Here is a 10,627-nt window from a genome sequence, read left to right on the forward strand (position 1 = left end):
ACTGCGTCAGAGTCAGAGGAGGGCAGGAGGGAGAAGCTGCTGGCTAATGAGCCCCTCCGGTGAGGTTTCCGTGGCGAGCAAAGGGACCTTCCTGCCTCCATCCTTCCTGTGCCCTCACCCCCCCGGCCAGAGGGGCTGCTGCAGTCTAATCCGCCTGGCAGGTGCAGCACTGAGGCCTGGGAGCCTCTGCAGATCCCAGACAACCTCCAAAAGCCTTCCCAGCTCCTGTGCGCTGCACCCTTCCCAAAGCCTTCTGGTTTTACTTTCGTTTTCCATTCACATCTTAAAATACTATTTGCCCACTATGAATCAGTTTTATGGGGACTTTTTACCTTCTGTTTAGAACATCATTACAATCTCTGACAGTTGGTGCTCACAGACTAACTCAGGAGCCCTGACTTCGCATTTCCTCTTTCAACCTGAGAGATCCACTCACATATCTGCCAGATGCTTGCTTTTTTCAGGATTCCCTAGACTCTCCTCATAGTGTCTACCAGCTTTGTCTGAACCTTAAACTCCTTACCATGGTTTTTTCTGTAGATACCATTAAATATAGGCATGATGTTTCCTGGGCCTTTGATCTCCTGAGAATTGATGGTAAAGAGTCACCCTCCAAAATACATGCTATGTCTGCTGAATATAAGGCCCATTCTTCCTAGACACGTATTTAAATTTGGATTACTTCTGGCATACTCATGAGGTTGACTTTTGGAGTGGGTGATACCTATCAGTATCCTTGGTCCACCCAAGCAGGTGCAGATTACCCAGAGCTCGCCCCTCGTGGAGGGAGGTGAAATCTCTAGTGCAGCCCTCTCTGAGTGCAAACGGACAGATGGTGTCTGATCTGAGGTTTCGGTCAGGAAGCATTCCTTTTGGCCTGGGTAGTTCAACCTTTGTTAATTTTCTGTGTCCAAGTGCTTTTGGTGCTGTCTCTGGCACCTGTCACCTGTCTTTGATACATGATCGGTTTCATATTCTTCACGCTGTGTGTATACACCACGGGAACAACGCTCTGATTAGTTCTCTCTCTAAACTTTACCGTGTCTTGTTAAGTATCTGTCAGCTGAGTTCATTTAGTTCCTCTAAATTTCCTCTTGCTGAAGATATTTCTGATTCTGTATGGTGCTTCCAATAGGTATTAAATATAATACTTATTGGTTTAAATACAGTCAAAATTCAACTTTTAATTTAGAGATGACAAAGCTGAGAGTTGGCAAGGCTCTGTAACATACCCGCGTCCATACTCACGGTTAATGCCGAGGGCAGCGTAGAAACCATTTCTTTTTAGTTTTTTTTTAGTTTTTTTTTTTTTTTGTTTGTTTTTTTCTCCGGTACCAGGAACCGAACTCACGACCTTGCGCTTGCCAGGCAAGCGCTTTTGCCGCTGAGCTAAATCCCCAGCCCCCCATTTCTTAATAATAGCAAAATATGATAAGCAGAGGAAACACATTAAATATATCTAGTTTTATAAGGTAGTTCTTATCATCATAAGTATAGGAGACAGTCAGAGTTTTGAGAGCTTGAGCCACCGGCCCAACATTAAGCGGCTACTGGTGTGGGCTGGAATTCAAATCCTCACTGGGGGCTTTAGAGCTCACAGTTGTCGCCAGATTCTGCTGCCTTAGTGTCACCCTGGGTAGCTGGTTCGGTGCCTTACTTTCTTCCAATCCCACCACAGCTCTGTAAAGGAAAAAGAGAAGGGTCTGTTATTACTATGAGGGAACTGAGGATCCAAACAGACGATATGAGCGAAGGGGCTTGGAAACTGGTCTCAGGTCTCCAGGCAGTGGGATCTCCACAATTTCCCAGTCTTCCCAGGAAGTGGGGGTGAGACTCGGCCCTAGAGCATGCTAAAGGGCCCCGGCTGCTTTCTGTGCTGTTGGTCAGGCAGAGTTTGGACGTCTGGGGGCCCTGACCTTGTATTCTAACAGCAGTTAACTACTTTTAATATCATACCCATTTTTAACAAGTCTGTGGGAGGCACGCAGGCTTCTAGTTTCTTTCCACTACCTGACAAATAAAGAGGATTCAAATTTGTGTTCTTTTTTTTTCTTTTTTCTTTTTTTAATAAAACCCTTTCTTTTTTAATGTTAAAGAGAATTTAAAAACAATAAAAATGATAGGGAATTAACAATGGCTACTATATTGCATATTGTTATCTTCACAGTAGTTGCTCAGATTTCCCGATATAAGCATGTAAGACTCATCAAACAATAGAGACACCAATTTCCTTTCAATTCCAAGTGATGCCCGTGAAGTAGCTAGTGTGAAAGAAGTGTATGTGTTTTCCTTACATTCGCTATTTGCAGTATTATGGTGTTCACTCTTAACACCAACTAGCAGTTCAACAGGAACTCTTAGAGATGTTCTATTTTCAGCTGGGTCAGATTTGGCTTATTGACCCAGCTCAGATTTTGTTCATCAGTTCGAACTCTTCAGCAGAACTGAGACACTGCCGGAACAGTGGCTCTCTGCTGTCATCTGCTGGAATTCTGGCGACGTTGCTTTTCCTGAGGTTTTCATAGGAAACAAATTTAACGACATAAAAGAACTAGAAAGGAACTTAAAACGTAAGAGGTATTTCTACACTGAGTATGAAAAGCTGAGAAGATTATTTTAAAACTATAATGACTGTACATTAAATAATGGATTTATGCTAAACATTCATTTTCTTTTCCACATTTACTATACTGAGAAATTTTGGAATGGAATCAAATACCTGCTGTACTGTCAAATGAGACAGAAGTCAGGCATAATCTCCTAGAGATGCGCAATTTTCTTCTTGGCTGAAAGCAACTTAGAACTAAGAAAGGTAGTATAGAAAAAGTCTCCTACAACTCAGCAAAGATCATAGTGAAAGTATTCCTGAGATAAAATGGAGTTTGCAGTCATAGGAATGGTCTGAACCATTGTGCTCGCTAGAAATAATGATTTCATTTCAATTTTCAAGTCCAAGATATCACCAATGTCAAACATTTTGGCTCAAATCTCCAGATGCTTGGAAACCAACGTAGCCAGAGTTTTAATGCTAATATTCCTTTTCAAAGTAGAATAAAATCCTAAAAATATAACAAATCAAAAATTTGGCTGTAAAAAATTTAAATACTATTTCTGCTGCTTGAACTTAGGTTAGATATCATCTTCCCAAATATACCTTCCCCAATAGCCAGAAAAGGATGGCTCATCAGAGTTGACCTGATACCCCCTACTTTCATAATTTTGAACCAGTTGTCTGTGATTAAATATTTACTTGCATAATATTTTATTACATCCTCCCCTTGCCTCCTTCTGACATGTTTGTTCTCCATGCCTGGAAGAAAATAGATACATGATAATTATTTGTTTAAGGAATCAGTGGCCCGTAGTATAAATCTTGGGCCAGAATTACATAGCTCCACTTCTTCTTAACTTCTTTGTTCATACCTATTGGCAATTGGTATTTGCATCAAATCCCAAGCATCTAATTGGATTATATTCAATATACTCTTAAAACACATATGAGGACTAAAAGTTGACTTTAAGTTTAGAGAAGTCTGATTATAACCATTGAAATATCAAGGACTTTCCAAGAAGAAAAGTCCAATAAACCAAAGTGTTGCTTTCTCCAAGTAATTTGGTTTTTAAGATATTAAATGGACAATGTCTCCTATGCTCAATAATATAATATGTGAGCCTCAGATGAAAAAAATCAGGTTGCCAGTAGCTTGCAGTAAGAGCTATTTGTATCTTCACTTGTCTATGGGGGCCTTTTCTTCTTGGACAATCCAACTGTCATAAAGAAGCTTTACTACTTAAAGTAGCCATGTTATCTGAAACAGCATTCAGAGACTCTCTGGAAACACAGTGCCCTGGAGAGCGACATCTTCACACACGAACTACAATTAGCCACCCTTAATCAGCATCAGTGTCATAAGCCGCCAAAAGCTCCTTCCTTTCCCCGGGCTGTGCCGACATCAACGCTCCAGGGCTGATGATCAGGCTGTGTCTGTGGGTCACGTCCTCTTCAGCTTGTAGTCCACTGCTCTTGGGGAACTGAAAGTGCCTTTTTGTTACAGAGCATTGCTCATTCTGTTTCTCGGTACAGTCATGTGATGTGGACATTTGGAAAGACGTGGGCAATAGGTCCAGAAATGTCCCACGTTACTGAAAAGTACATTTTGTTATTTGTCTGGCTTCCCATGTGAGGGTGGGGTACTTACAGAAGTGGGCTATTTGGGTTGTTTTCTAACTGTGGCAAGACATGAAAAGGAGTTGCTTTCTACGCTATATACTCCCATAGCCATTGCATTTTGACCCTTGAAATCCACTACAGGTAACACACTTGATCCTATTGACGTGGTGCTATTCTTTGAGTTTCCAGAGCTCAAAGGCCAGCAGATAGCTGGGAGGACTTTAAAGTCAAAAGTCAAGAGGATTTTACGAATTTGTGCTGAAAACACTGCCTGAAAGAAGAAAAAAGTAGAAAGAATTCAAGCAGAGCGAAAGAGCATTGCATAGAGTTTTTGAGCATTTATTCATTTGGGCTTAGTTTCATTTTCACTTTTTTGGAAGAAAATAACTGAATTTATCCTAAATGTTACTCCAAGTTTGCTGTTGACTAAGTTTCACCTCATCAGTTAGTTACTCCGAGGAAGGCTGGATAATTGGAGTTCAGTCTCATATTGCTGGTTTCTCTTCCAACAGCTGAACAGAAGCTAGCAGTTACCTCATTAGGACTTTACTTCCCCAGACACCCACCCCAGGGTGACTCTAGTCCTAGTCATGTGTTCATAAGCCAGTGGAAAACCATAGACAGCTATCCTAAGAGATCAAGGTCACTCAATCCCATAATAGACTATTGGAATTTTAGAAGCATTTTTTAAAGTCCTATGTCTTGGAAATCTTGACACTGGTGGGTGCCATTCTTACTCAAGTTTTATCTGCCTGTGATAGTGAATGCCTGGCAAAGAAAAGAGAGCTCCACATACACTGAGAGGAAGGAGGTGAGAGCACTTAGGGTGGAAGAAAGCAGCCCATTTGATGTGAGATAAAAGTATTCCCCATACAAAGTTGAGGAAAGACTCACCCTGAATTGTCATCAATGCAAAAATAGCTATAACAGTGGATATTGTAACATCATGCAGGAGAAAAACCTTAATGCCAATGCAAAATCTGTTCTACTGAGCTATGTAGGTAGAGTGTGGGATGTATAACAATGTGTAAAGGAGAGTCTACTCTGAATCTTGATTTCCAGGCTAAATGAGAAGGCAGACAAATATCAGAACTAGCCCTAGGACAGTGCTGAATAAGTAGGTGATTTCTTCCTTCTGTCATATTAATGTCAAGTTAACTAAGCACGTGCCTCTGCAGCCTGAAATACACTACTGCAACATTTGCAGTGTTTGTTACGCTGTTATTTAAATCCAAAGCCTATTTGTTTTGTATTGTTTTAAAGCCTATTTGCTTTGCATTGTTTTACCATCTCCTTTAATTTTAATCTAAGTTTATGTTCATGATTTCTGTTCAAAATTTGAATAAAGAATTCAGTTTCTCACTCTTTTACTTCTTAAGAGGTATAGTGATTGATTCCAGGCTCATTATTTTATCTCATTTATTAGGCATATCCAATGTGTTTTTTTTAAGTACTTTCCCAGGATTCAAGTAAAAAGAAGAGAGTCTTTCTTCAAATCTTTTCACTATTTAAGGAGGTGGTAATGTTTTAATAGAAAACAGAGACATAAAAAGAGTGACAAGCTACTTCTAAACTCTAGGCCTAAATTTTCCCACTTATAAAAGTGAATCTGGTTGGGTGTGATTATCACTGGCCCTTCTAACTATGAACACCACTATTTAACCACTATTTAACTTAACACCACTATTTAGAACACTCTCTGTCTCCCTTCCAATTTAACACCTTCCGACCCCCTTCCTTGGTTCTCCCCCAAATTAGTCATATTAAAATACTTTGCTTTAATCATCTTGAATGACCCATCTGCCTCAGTATTTTATCAAAAAGCAGAATTTGATCATGGCTGCTATAGAACATTTACATTATTTATATTAAAAGCAAATAAGTCTGACATTTATACTGCTGTGGCCTAAATTCTCCTAAATCTTGTCTTACATGTGAAATGTTCATGATGGGTAGTCTTCAAAAGCTCTTAAGAAGGTTTTCACAGTTGAGTAAGTCTCTTTGGTCTTCTCAACACTTCAAAGCTTGAAGTTAAGAATACATGAATATATCTGAAGTTCTCAAAATGATTCACAGGTGATTCAAATTTAGTCTCAGGATTTCATCCTTGATTAATCTGTATAACAAGTGGACACCATTTACTCATTAATACAAGACACTGAATGTATGTTAATCTTAAAATCATTTTATTATTGTAGGTGACTAAGAAAAGGCTTTCCTGTGGTGTTGACATTGAAAACATGATAAATGTAAATCTTTATTTAGATAATTCAGTATCATTTAAAAATGATAATTTTGTGTAGTCATTTTAACATATTTACATAATTTTATAAGACTGGTATAATTCTACTTGACTAGTTTAATCCCTTTTACTTAGAAAATGAGAAATTACCAAGCCCCAATCTGAGCAGATTTTTAAACAAGATTTTGCATATTTCTGGGTATATGTATAAGGTATATACCAGTTTTCAGTATTTTGGGGTGTATGCACTGGGCGGAAAGTGGAAAGGAAGGAAGAAAATTCCCAAAAGGTATACTTGAAGGGTAAAAAGTGTTTGCTTTTGATATGTCTTCTTTTTGCTTTTCCCAAGTTTCTCAAGAAGGATAAAATATATTAATAGTGAAATTAATAAATCTATTATTTTCAAATATCTTAATATAAACAAGTATTTTGATAAGGTGAGAAACATTTGAGAGATAAATTTACTGAAGAATCAAGAAGATCCTTAAAATAAGTTAAACAAATAAATATGTTGGTGTTTGGTTACTTGGATTATCTTCTGGTAGGAATCATGGTATATAAAGAATTCTGAATGTATTTCTGAAGATTAATATTTTTGTTCTTTAGTGAGAAAAAAGAGCAGAAGTTATATTTTCCACCATATATATTTTGTCCTTGTTTTGCACTCACCATTATACTTCTCTTTTGGATTCCAATTTTCCTATTTTTGTGACTTTTAGCTAATCTGGTATCAGTATTTTTAACACTCTAGCAAGTTATGACTAAGGAGAGAAAGCCAGTGGAAAAGACAATTCAAGCAGTAATTCTGAATTAACTGCAGCATACAAGAAACACATTTAATTCAAATGGAAATTCATAGACTGAAGGTCAAAGGATGGAAAACAATACTCCATGCTACAGGAACCCAGAAAAAAGTAGAGGTATCTACTCTGCTTGCAGACAATGTGAACTTCAAACCAAGAATGATTAAAAGAGATAAAGAGGGTCACTATATACTTGTTAGGAGAAAACTGCAAGAAGAAATCAAAATTGTAAATACATATATACCAAATAAGGGAGCACCCAACTATTTAAGACAAATTTTAATAGACACAAGAAATGAAATAAAGAATAACATAATCCTAACAGGGAACTTCAATACTCCAGTTGTCAGAAGAGAGAGATCAACTAGACAAAAAATCAGGAAAGAAATAACAGAACTAAATCAAACTTGTGAACAAATGGACTTAGTAGACCTTTACAGGGTATTCCACCCAACAACATCAGAATACACATTATTCTCTACTGCACATGGGATATTTGCTAAAATAGATGACATACTAGCCCATAGAACATGCTTAAGTAAATGTAAAGGAATTGAAATTATCCCATGCATATTATCTGAGCACGGTGCAATGAAATTGGAAACTAATGACAAAAGAAACTGCAAGAACTCCATAAACACATGGAAATTAAATAACATCCTCTTGAACAATCATTGGGTCACAGATGAAGTTAAAGAAGAAATTAAACAATATTTACAATCAAACGAAAATGCATATACAACTTACTGGAACCTAGGGGATGCAATGAAAGCAATCCTCTGAGGAAAATTTATAGTGGTGAACTCTCCATCAGGAAAGAAGAAGCAGCACAAATAAATAACATTATGCAGCACCTCAAGCTTCTAGAAAAAGAAAAGCAAGTCAAGCCCAAAGCCCAAAGAAGGGAAGAAATAATAAAGATCAGAGCAGAAATTAGTGCAATGGAGACTAACAAAACAATACAAAGAATTAAGGAACTGAAGAGTTGGTTCTTTGAAAGAATAAATAAAATTGATAAAACCCTAGCCAAACTTAGCAAAAAAGGGAAAGAAAAAACTCAAATTCATGCAATAAGAAATGAAAAGGGTAACATCACTACATATCCTACAGAAATTCAGAAGATCATCAATACCTACTTTGAAAATCTGTACTCTCATAGGATGGAAAACACAGAGGAAATGGACAGATTCCTAGATACCTATGAATTACCAAAGCTAAATCAAGAAGATATAAAAATCCTGAATAACACAATATCAGTCAATGAAATTGAAAACATAATAAAAACTACCAACAAAAAAAGCCCAGGTCCTGATGGATTCACAGCTGAATTCTACAAGAAATTTAGAGAAGATTTAATGCCAATACTTCTCAAACTCTATAATACAATTGAAAGGGAAACAATTCTCTCTGACTCATTCCTAGAAGCAAGAATTACCCTGATACTAAAACCAGAGAAAGGCCCAATGAAAAACCAAACTACAGGAAAATCTCCCTAGTGAAAATAGATGCAAAAATTCTCAGTAAAGTACTAGTAAACAGAATGCAGAAAATCATCAAGAAGATTATGCATCCTGGTGGGATTCACACTAGGAATACAAGCATAGTTCAATACAAGCAAACCAATAAATGTTGTACACTATATCAATAGAACTAAAGGCAAAAATCACATGATCACCTCAGCAGATGCAGATAATGCTTTGATCAAGTCTAACACTTATTCACGATAAAAACCCTATAGAAAGTTGGAATAGATGATCTATATCTCCATCTGATAAAAGCCATCTGTGACAAACCAACAACCAACATCATACTAAATGGACAAAAACTGAAAGCTTTCACTTTAAAATCAAGAGCAAGACAAGGATGTCCATTCTTACCACTGATATTCAATATAGTTCTGGTTATATTACCCAGGGCTATTAAAAAAGTGAGAGTAACAAAAGGAATAAGGATAGGAAAGGAAATAGTGAAATTATCACTATTCATAGATGACACAATACTGTGCATAGAAGACCCCAAAACTCCATTAAAAGACTTAGAGATTTAATAACCAAATTCAGTAGCAAAACTGAATACAAAGTCAATGCTTGTAAATCAATAGCATCCCTGTACACAAACAATGAACTCACTGAGAGATAAATTAGGGAAATCACAGCCTTAAACAATAGCATCCAAAAAGGTCAAATACTTAGGAATCAATCTAACGATGGAAGTAAAAGATCTGAATTTTGAAAATTACAATACTTTGAAAAAGGAGAACAAAGAAGGTATCAGAAATTAGAAAGGTATTTCTTCCTCATGGATAGGAAGAACCAACATTGTGAAAATGGCCATTCTCCCAAAACCATCATACAGATTTACTGCAATCCTGATCAAAATAGCATTAGAATTCCTCACAGATCTAGAGAAAATATTCCTAAAATTCCTTTGGAACCAGAAAAGACCTAGAACAACAAAGGCAATCCTGGATAAAAAATGTAAGACAGGAGGCATCCCAATCCTTGATTTGAAATTATACTATAGAACTACTGTGATAGAATCAGTATGGTACTGGCAAAAAAACAGAACCAAGGATCATTGGAACAGACTAGGAGATGCAGACAGAACTATAAACACACTCAGCCTCCTTATCTTTGACTAAAGGGCCAAACATGTTCACTGGAAGAAAGACTTCCTCTTTAATAAGCGGTGCTTGGAAAAATGGGTCTCCACATGCTGAAGACTAAAAATAGAGTCATTCCTACCACCATGCAGTAAACTAAAGTCAAAATGGATCAAAGATCTAAATATTAAAACAGAAACACAAAATCTGCTAGAAGAGTAGTTAGGTTGAATTCTTGAAGACATATGCATAGGCAGAGAGTTCATGAACAAACACCAAACTGCATGTGAAATACTTCAAAGAGTCAAAAACTCAGGTCTCATCTTATTGAGAAGTTTTTGCACATCAAAAGTAGTCACCAACAGAGTAAAAAGAAAATCCATGAACTGGGAAAAAATTTTAGCAAACTGTCCCTCAGACAAGGACTTCTATTGAGAACATACAAAGTTTTAAAAAAAAGAAGACCCCCAAAATTCAAAGACCCAATCACAAAATGAGCATTTGAGATGCTAAACATTTCTCAGATGAACAAATACAAGTGGCAAATAAATATATGCCAAAATGTTCAACATCATTAGTTGTTTGAGAAATGCAAATTAAAACAACACTGAGATTCCATCTCACCCCAGAAAGAATGGTTATCATCAAGAAATCAACCAATAACAATTGCTCGTGAGGCTGTGGAGATAAAGGAACACTTTCCCACTGTTAGTGTAGGTGTAGACTGGGAAAACCACTGTGTAAATTGGTGTGGAGATTCATCAAAAAAGTAGCATTAGAGGTCCTATTCGACCTAGCTATTTCCCTTC

General features: G+C 37.1%; 1 long non-coding RNA gene across 1 annotated transcript in view; it reads right to left on the bottom strand.

The window, feature by feature from the left end:
* Positions 1-1,465: 1,465 nt before the first annotated feature.
* The window catches only part of LOC102014497, a 67,422-nt gene continuing 58,260 nt past the window's right edge, over positions 1,466-10,627 (bottom strand). The window contains exons 5-6 of the long non-coding RNA XR_001235242.1: positions 6,104-6,287; positions 1,466-1,680 (exon numbers count right to left, since the gene is read on the bottom strand). This is a non-coding gene — a long non-coding RNA (uncharacterized LOC102014497). The remainder of the gene's footprint in view (positions 1,681-6,103; positions 6,288-10,627) is intronic.

Source organism: Chinchilla lanigera, unplaced genomic scaffold, assembly GCF_000276665.1.
Source record: "Chinchilla lanigera isolate Chin_1 unplaced genomic scaffold, ChiLan1.0 scaffold00039, whole genome shotgun sequence".
NCBI lineage: Eukaryota > Metazoa > Chordata > Mammalia > Rodentia > Chinchillidae > Chinchilla > Chinchilla lanigera.